Source organism: Ursus arctos, unplaced genomic scaffold, assembly GCF_023065955.2.
Source record: "Ursus arctos isolate Adak ecotype North America unplaced genomic scaffold, UrsArc2.0 scaffold_27, whole genome shotgun sequence".
In the NCBI taxonomy this organism is placed as follows: Eukaryota; Metazoa; Chordata; class Mammalia; order Carnivora; family Ursidae; genus Ursus; species Ursus arctos.
This window is the reverse complement of record NW_026622952.1, coordinates 5,307,095-5,316,112: the sequence shown is the minus strand read 5'-3', so window position 1 is coordinate 5,316,112 and position 9,018 is coordinate 5,307,095. Positions and strand designations below refer to the sequence as shown.

The 9,018-nt window shown below is 44.0% G+C and overlaps 1 pseudogene; it reads left to right on the top strand.

The window, feature by feature from the left end:
• LOC125282013 (forkhead box protein K2-like) overlaps positions 1 to 8,578 on the top strand; it is a 15,452-nt pseudogene extending 6,874 nt beyond the window's left edge.
• The last annotated feature ends 440 nt before the right edge of the window (positions 8,579 to 9,018 follow it).

Sequence of the window (9,018 nt, the reverse complement as noted above, 5' to 3'; positions counted from 1 at the left end):
GGCTTCAGAGGAATATTCTACCAAACATTTAAGGAAAAATTAATACCTAGTCTTCTAAAGCTGTTTCAAAAAATAGAAATGGAAGGAAAGATTCTAAACTCTATGAGGCCTGCATTACTTTGATCCCAAAACCAGACAAAGGCCCCACCAAAAAGGAGAATTACAGATCAATATTCTTAATGAATATGGATGCAAAAATTTCACCAAAATACTAGCCAATAGGATCCAACAGTACATTAAAAGGATTATTCACCATGACTAAGTGGAATTTATTCCTTGGCTTCAAGGGTGGTCCAACAGCTGCAAATCAATCAACATGACACTCCACATTAATAAAAGAAAGGACAAGAACTATATGATCCTCTCAATAGATGCAGAAAAAGCATTTGACAAATTACAGCATCCATTCTTGATTAAAAGTCTGCACAGTGTAGGTGGAGAAGGAATATATCATAAAAGCCATATATGAAAAGCACATGGCAGGGGTGCCTGGGTGTCTCAGTCGTTAAGCGTGTGCCTTTTGCTCAGGGCATGATCCCGGCGTTCTGGGATCGAGCCCCACATCAGGCTCCTTCGCTGGAAGCCTGCTTCTTCCTCTCCCACTCCCCCTGCTTGTGTTCCCTCTCTCACTGGCTGTCTCTATCTCTGTCAAATAAATAAATAAATAAATTTTTAAAAAAGGGAAGAAAAGCACAAGGCAAATAACATTCTCACAGAGAAAACTGAGAGCTTTTACCCTAAGGTCAGGAACACAACAGGGATGTCCACTCTCACCACTGTTGTTCAACGTAGTAATAGAAATGCTAGCCTCAGCAGACAGCAAAAAGAAATAAAAGGCATCAAATAAGCAAAAAAGAAAACAAACACTCAGTCTTCACAGATGACATGATACTCTGTGTGAAAAAACCAAAAGGCTCCAACTGAAAATTGTTAGAATTCATACAGGAATTTGGCAAAGTGACAAGATATAAAATCGATGCACAGAAATCAGTTGCATTTCTATACACAAACAATGAGATAGAAGAAAGAGAAGTTAAGGACTAGATCCCGTTTACAATTGCACGGAAAACCATAAGATACCTAGGAATAAACCTTACCAAAGAGGCAAAGGATCTGTACTCAGAAAACTTTAGAACACTCATGAAAGAAATTGAGGAAGACAAAAGAAATGGAAAAATATTTCATGCTTAAGGATTGGTAAAACAAATAATTGTTGAAATCTATGCCACCTAGAGCAATCAACACATTCAGTGCAATCCTTATCAAAATACCATTAACATTTTTCTCAGAGAGGGAAAAAATAATCTTAAAATTTGTATGGAAACAGAAAAGACCCCAAATAGCCAAAAGAAAATTGAAAAAGAAAACCACAGCTGGTGGCATCACAATTCCAGATTTCAAGCTATGTTAAAAAGCTGTAATCATCAAGATGGTATGGTACTGGCACAAAAACAGACATATAGACCAATGGAACAGAATACAGAACCAAGAAATGGACCTTCACCTCTATGCTCAACTAATGTTTGACAAAGCAGGAAAGACTATCCAATGGAAAAAAGACAGTCTCTGCAATAAATGGTGTTGGGAAAATTGGAAGGCCACATGCAGAAGAATAAAACTGGACCATTTCCTTACACCGTACAGAAAAATAGACTCAACATGGATGAAAGATGTAAATGGGAGACAGTAATCCATCAAAATCCTAGAAGAGAACACAGGCAGCAACCTCTTTGACCTTGGCTACAGCAACATCTGGGTAGACATGACTCCAAAGGCAAGGGAAACAAAGGCAAAAATGAGCCATTGGGACTTCGTCGAGATAAAAAGCTTTTGCACAGCATAGGAAACATTCAGCAAAACCCAAAGACAACCTACAGAATGGGAGAAGAATTTTGTAATATTTTATCAGATAAATGGTTAATATCCAAAATCTATCAAGAACTTATCAAACTCAATACCCCAAAAGCAAATAATCCAGTCAAGAAATGGGCAGAAGACATGAACAGACATTTCTCCAAAGAAGACATACAAGTGGCCAACATACACATGAAACAATGTTCAACATCACTCAACATCAGGGAAATACAAATCAAAATCCCAGTGAGATATTATCTCATGCCAGTCAGAACAGCTGACTCTATTAAACTCTGGTTCTCTTTTAAAGGCCAAAGCAATATTCTCCAATGTAAAATCAGTCACATTACCTCACAGACTTATCTTGCTTGTTTAAAAGAGACTTCCCACTGACATCAAACACTTACTCTGTACTTCCTCCTGATTCAATTGTCCTCTTATACCCTGTTACAGAAGCCCAGGATGGAAAATCCTAGAGCACACCATTTTACACAGGGTAAATTGCAGTCTTGAAAGCTTTGGGATTTTTATCTGCCTCTGCCTGACACAGGATTTTGAAGTGATCACTGGATGACTAGAATGGAATTTGCCATCAATGAATACTCAGGGGTACTATTACGAGTTTTCCATTTCAATGAATTTCCTGTTATTAATCTCCGTCATTTAGCAATTTAATAAGTAGACAATAAAACCAGCAGCCTCCAAATAGAGACAGAGTTCCAAACCTTTGGCAATTAGCAGGACATCAGTTTGTTCTGCCACTGTACTAACCACTGCAACATCCACCAGAGAGTCGAAGTCCACTGACAAATGAAACCTCACCCATGAATCCTAAATGAACTGCTATCAATCCACGGGCTCCCAGAATGCCCAGCAGGCGGCCTGGAACTCAATAAGCTTCCAGAAATATCTGACTCAACACCTCATTTGTCTTTTCTGCTGTTTCAGGAAAATTCAAAGCAAGAAATTACAATCCGTTCTTAACAGATTGGCCACATAAGATAACTTCTTTACATAAGGCAAAAATATCAAGATGTTTGTACCAGTGGGTTTTCAATCTCCCAAAAGCAGCTGTGACTACCTAAAGCAAAAACAATAGTAATGCATTGTGGAACTGATAACATGCAGGAATAAAACATACAAAAGACTGGAAGGAAGAAGACGGAAGTTGGAAAGATTCCTATATTATGCAGGCAGTGGTATAACATTATTTGACGATGTACTGTACTAAAGATGTATTCTCTAAATGCTTGACAAACAGTTAAAATAAAATGACATGGCTAATAAGGTAATACTGGAGATGAAATAAGACATTTTCTTTAAAAGCTCAGTGATAGGCTGGTCGGTGAAGGGTATTAAGGATGGCACGTATGGCATGGTGCGCTGGGTGTTATACACAAGTAATGAATCATAGAACAGCACATCAAAAACTAGGGAGGTACTGTATGGTGATTAACATAATAAAAAATACTATAAAAAATAATCTAAAAAAGCTCAGTGAATCCAAATGATAAATAGAAACATAAAAGAAAATGAGAATAGAAAACAAATCGCAAAATGGTAGTTTTATTTATTTTTTTAATGATTTTTTATTATATTATGTTAGTCACCATACAGTACATCCCCGGTTTCCAATGTAAAGTTCGATGATTCATTAGTGCACCATGCAATACGTGCCCCCTTACTACCCATCACCGGTCTATCCATTCCCCCAACCCTCTCCCCTCTGAGGCCCTCAGTTTGTTTCTCATAGTCCATAGTCTCTCATGTTTCATTCAAAATGGTAGTTTTAAACCAAACCCCATCGATAATCACATTAAATGTATATGGTCTACCTTGTTCCCCAAATAGATAAAGAACTCTTACAACTCAATAAAAAGACAACCCAACTTAAGAATAGGCAAAGGACTCTAACAGACATTGTTCCAAAGAAGATAGACAAATGGCCAGTAAACCCATGAAAAACTTCAACATTAGTAGCCTTCAGGGAAATGCAAAGCAAAGCCACAAGATACCACTTCACATGCTCTAGGATAACTGTAATAAAAAAGACAGAAAATGACAAGTGTCAGAAAGGATGTGGAGAAATTAGAACCCTCAATAATTATTGGTAGGAAGATAAAATGAGGAAGGCATTTTGGCAAAAAAAAAAAAAAAATGGCAGCTCTTCAAAATGTTAAAGACACAAGTTATCGTAATCCAGCAGAGCCACTCCTATACTGAAAAGAGAGCTGAAAACATATGTTAGGAGCGCCTGGGTGGCTCAGTCTGTTCAGCATCAGACTCTTGATTTTGGCTCAGGTCATGACCTCAGGGTTGTGAGATCCAGTCCCACATCAGGCTCTGCACTGAGTGTGGAGCGTGCTTAAGATTCTTTCCCATACAGCCACTCTGGAAAACAGTATGGAGGTTCGTCAGAAAGTTAAAAATAGACCTACCCTACAACCCAGCAATTGCACTACTAGGTATTTACCCAGAGGATACAAATATACTGATCCGAAGGAGCACCTGCACCCCAATGTTTACAGCAGCAATGTCCACAATAGCCAAACTATGGAGAGAGCCCAGATGTCCATCAACAAATGGATGCATAAAGATGTGGTACAGGGTGCTTGGGTGGCTCCGTCGGTTAGGTGTCTGCCTTGGGTTCAGGTCATGATCCCAGGGTCTGGCGCGGGGATGAAGCCCCACATCAGGCTCCCTGCTCAGCAGGGAGTCTGCTTCTCCTTCTCCCTCTGCCCCTCCCTCCACTCGTTCTCTCTCTCTTTTAAATAAACAAATGAAATCTTCAGAAAATAAAATTTAAAAAAATATGTGGTATAGATATGCAATGGAATGTTATTCAGTCATGAAAGAAAATGAAATTTCACCATTTGCAATGACGTGGATGGAACTAGAGGGTATTAGGCTAAGTGAAATAAGTCAATCACAGAAAGACAATTCTATGAGTTCACTCATATGTGGAATTCAAGAAACAAAACAGAAGATCATAGAGGAAGGAAAGGAAAAATAAAATAACATGAAATCAGAGAGGGAGACAAACCAAAGAAACTTTTAACTATAGGAAGCAAACCGAAGGTTGCTGGAGGGGAGGTCAGTGGGGGGATGGGGTAACTGGCGATGGGCATTAAGGAGGGTACTTGATGGAATGAGCACTGGGTGTTGTATGCAACTGATGAATCACTAAACTCTACCTCTGAAACTAATATTACACTATATGTTCATTAATTGATAAACTATAAATATAATATAAATTAATTTATAAAATAAATAAAATAAAATTTAAAAATAAAAATAATTAAAAAAAAGATTCTTCCTTACCCTCTCTCTCAGCCTCTACCCCCCGACTCACACTCTCTCTCTCAAAGAAAAAGGAAAGTATATGTCCACACAAAAATTTGTACATATTCGTGGCAGCATAATTCATACGATCCAAAAAGTGGAAAAAACCAACAAGTCTATCCATTGACAAATGGTTAAACCAAAGTGGCATGTCCATAAAGTGGGATACTGTTCAGTAATACAAAGGAATGAGATAGCGACACATGATACAACATGTATCCACCTCTGCAGTGAAGATGAAGAGACCGTGAGGTTTGATGATATTGAGGAGAAAACGATATGGAGGCAGCAAGTGTCCCAGGCCCTGGCGGAGTTCCATCGTTGCAGAAGAGTAAACATACGGCAGACTATAGCCATGATAGATGTTACATGCTCCAAATCATGAAAAACAGTCTCGCATTTATGAATGGAGAAAAAGGAATTCAGATATGGAGGGGAAGGTAAAAGAAAGGAGGAAGAGGGAGATGTTGATGATTTCATGGGGAGTAGCCAGCCAGAATGCCTTGGAATACACTCAACAGAATCTACGAAATGGTCTATGTACATCTCATCAAATTTCTCTCTGTAAACAAACACCTATAGTGTTTATAGTTACAGATGTGTTTATATAGTTACAGATGTATTAAAAAAAAATCTCGAGTCAAGAACCTAACTTTCCAGTACAGGAAGAGTGAAGTAAAAAGAGCAAACTAGGGGTGCCTGGTAGCGCAGTCATTAGGCATCTGTCTTCAGCTCAGGGCCTGATCCCGGCATTCCGGGATCGAGTCCCACATCGGGCTCCTTCACTGGGAGCCTGCTTCTTCCTCTCCCACTCCCCCTGCTTGTGTTCCCTCTCTCGCCGGCTGTCTATGTCTGTCAAATAAATAAATAAATAATCTTAAAAAAAAGAGCAAACTAAAGTTAAAACAAGCATAAGGGGGCGAAAACAAGCATAAGGAAGGAAATAACAGAGTAAACATAAGTGAAATAGTATAAAACAAAAGAGATGAGCAAACAAAACCAAAAGTTGGTTCTTTGTAAAAATCAACAAAAATGACAAACCTTTCACTAGACTGACCAAGAAGGAAGAGAGAGAACGTTAAAATGATTAAATTTTGGAATGGGAGCATTACTGCCCACCTTACAAAAATAAAAAGGATTATAAGGGAATGTTATGAACAGCCAGCAAAGTAGGTCACCTCTATGAAATGGACATATTTCTAAGAAGACACAAACTACCAAACCTGACTCAAGTGGAAACAGATAATCTGAACAGACCTGTAACAAGGGAAAAGACCAAGTGAGCAATAAAAAGAGTATATCCCAGGCTTGGAGCTCCCCGGCCAGCGGCCTCACCTGACCCTCAGCACCATGGCTGCGGTGACGGCGACAGGGATGGCCTGGCTCTCATGGGCCCAGGGCGCTAGGCCAGCCTCCCGCAGGCCGTGGCACCAGGGGGCGGCCCGGGCGCAGGTGGCGGGTCCCCATGGGGCCGCTGGGCCACGGCGCGCCTGGAGGGCCGGGAGGTGTTGGAGTACCTGAGGAAGACGCGCTGGGTGACCAGCCCGCACAACTCCTTGCAGGCCTCGGTTGACGTGAGCACCTGCCCTTGAGCTTCATCTCGCGGAGCACCTCGAGATCTTCACGCCCTCCCTCCCTCCACCCCCACTGGGCAGTGGCAGCGGTGGCCATGGCTGGGCGCCCCAGAGCGTTCCAGGCCAGCCCAGGCCTGATGCCAGCAGCGACTTCTACCTGCGCTGCCCCGGTGAGAACGGATGTTTGCCCTGTTGGTGGACGCCGTGTTCCAGAGGCGCAGGGCACCACCGGATAACGGCCGCGCGTGTGCACCTCCAGGTTCCCGAGCACAAATCTCAGGATCCCGTTCACTGCCCCGTCCGGTGAGAAGACGGAGAAGTAGGAGGCTCCCAGGTCCCGGGTGAAGCCTGTGCAGGCCCACATCTTGGCCCTGACCATCCACATTCCAAACGCCATGGCCCCCTTCCCTCATCAGCCCCCATCCTTCCCCCACCAGAACCCAGTGCTGCCAACTCCTGCCCATCCAGCCCCCGGGGAGCAGGGTGATACCAGCTGACCTCAAGTGAATGGCCGACAACTGGCAGCCAGAAAATGAAAAGGAAGCTTCTGGTGGAGACAGCCCCAAGAAGGATTCAAAGCACCTTATTCCTATGCAGAATTCATAGGACAGAAAACTACGATGGCTCCTGAGAAGCAACTTACCCTAAATGGAATTTATACTCACATCGCTAAAAATTATCCATACTACAAGACAGCAGACAAGAGCTGGCCGAATCCAATTCACCACAATCTCTCTCTGAATCCTTATTTCATCATAGTAACACGTTCCCAGGAAGAACCAGGCAAAAGGGCTCATTCTGGAGGATAGATCCTGCCTCTGAAAGCAAATTCATAGAGCAGGCTTTTAGGAAAAGATGGTCCATGGGCATGCCTTGCTTTAGAAACCCTCTGGGACCCCTCTTCTCCAGAAGTGGCCCAGCCTCTCCCAATCACGCTGGAGTGCTGTCTGCACTCGCCAGTGGTGCCCAGACCCCCAAGAGCCTGTCAAGGGAAGTTTCACTGGCCCCCCTGGAGCCTGAGCCCAGTGCCTCACAGCCTAAACTGGCCATCATCCAGGAGGCACGGTTTGCCCAGGGTGCACCAGGCTCCCCTCTGTCTCGTCAGCCTGTTTTAATGGCCGGGCAGTGGCAGCTGCCACCAACGATCGATCGATCCCATCACCTACACGGTCGCTGCTCCCGTGACCACCTCAACCTCCCAGCAGCCTGTAGTGCAGACGGCGCACGTCGCCCAACAGATCCCCGCAGTGTCTGTCACCAGTATGGCAGGCCTGGCCCCAGGAAGCACGTACACTGTTGCCATCCAGGCTCTGGTCACTCAGGCGGCCGTGCTGGCCCCTCCTAAGGCAGAGTCGCAAGACAATAGAGATCACAAAGAAGTAAAAGTGAAAGTGGAACCTATTCCTGCCATTAACCATGCCACAGCAGGCACAGCCAGCTGGATCATTCAGGAGCCACAGACCACCCCTGTCCACACGGTCACCACAGTGCAGCAGGCACCTCTAGGTCAGCACCAGCAACCAACAAAAACTGTCCCACGAAACGGGACTCACCTGATGCCAATCCCTGCCGCTGGCCGTAACCAGGTGAACAATGTGGCGAGTCCTCTGGACACAATGGCAACACGTGCATCGTTGTCGACCTCCCTGCCCACAAAGCGCCAGAACGGCGACAAGACAGAACAGCAGGAGCTGAAGAAGGTCCAGACGGAAGACGGCGGCGACAACATCATCATCACCCTGCGTGTGGCAGCCGGCAGGGAGAAAGGTGTCCAAAACCAGCGACTGCGACAGCTTTTCTTACTTTAATATTCAACTCCGTGGTGCCAAAAGGAGACACCACCTCCCACCGACACTCGGAGCACGTTGTCTCGGTGGGTAGAGGGTCCGGCCGCTGGACTTCACCTCAGCACTGAAAACACACAACTGAGGTGGCCTCAAAACTCCTAAAAGACAGAAGTCACACCTGAACAAAACCTCAGACAAAAAAACCTGGTTTGGCAGTGTCTCCCCATCCCCAGCTCAGCTTGTCACTCCACAGCAAGATGCTGGGACAGGCAGGGACAGTCCCCACCACCCTCCCAGGACCCTTGGGGCTGGCACGGGTAGATGAGACAGTAGTTCGTGGTTCACACATGCAATTAGAATATTTTGAGGTGTACTTTCTTTACAAAATAACGGGGTCTTTGACATCTGCAGGTTTTCTGTGTTACCAGATGCATCTAGGATGGACAGACAGACTGGACAGA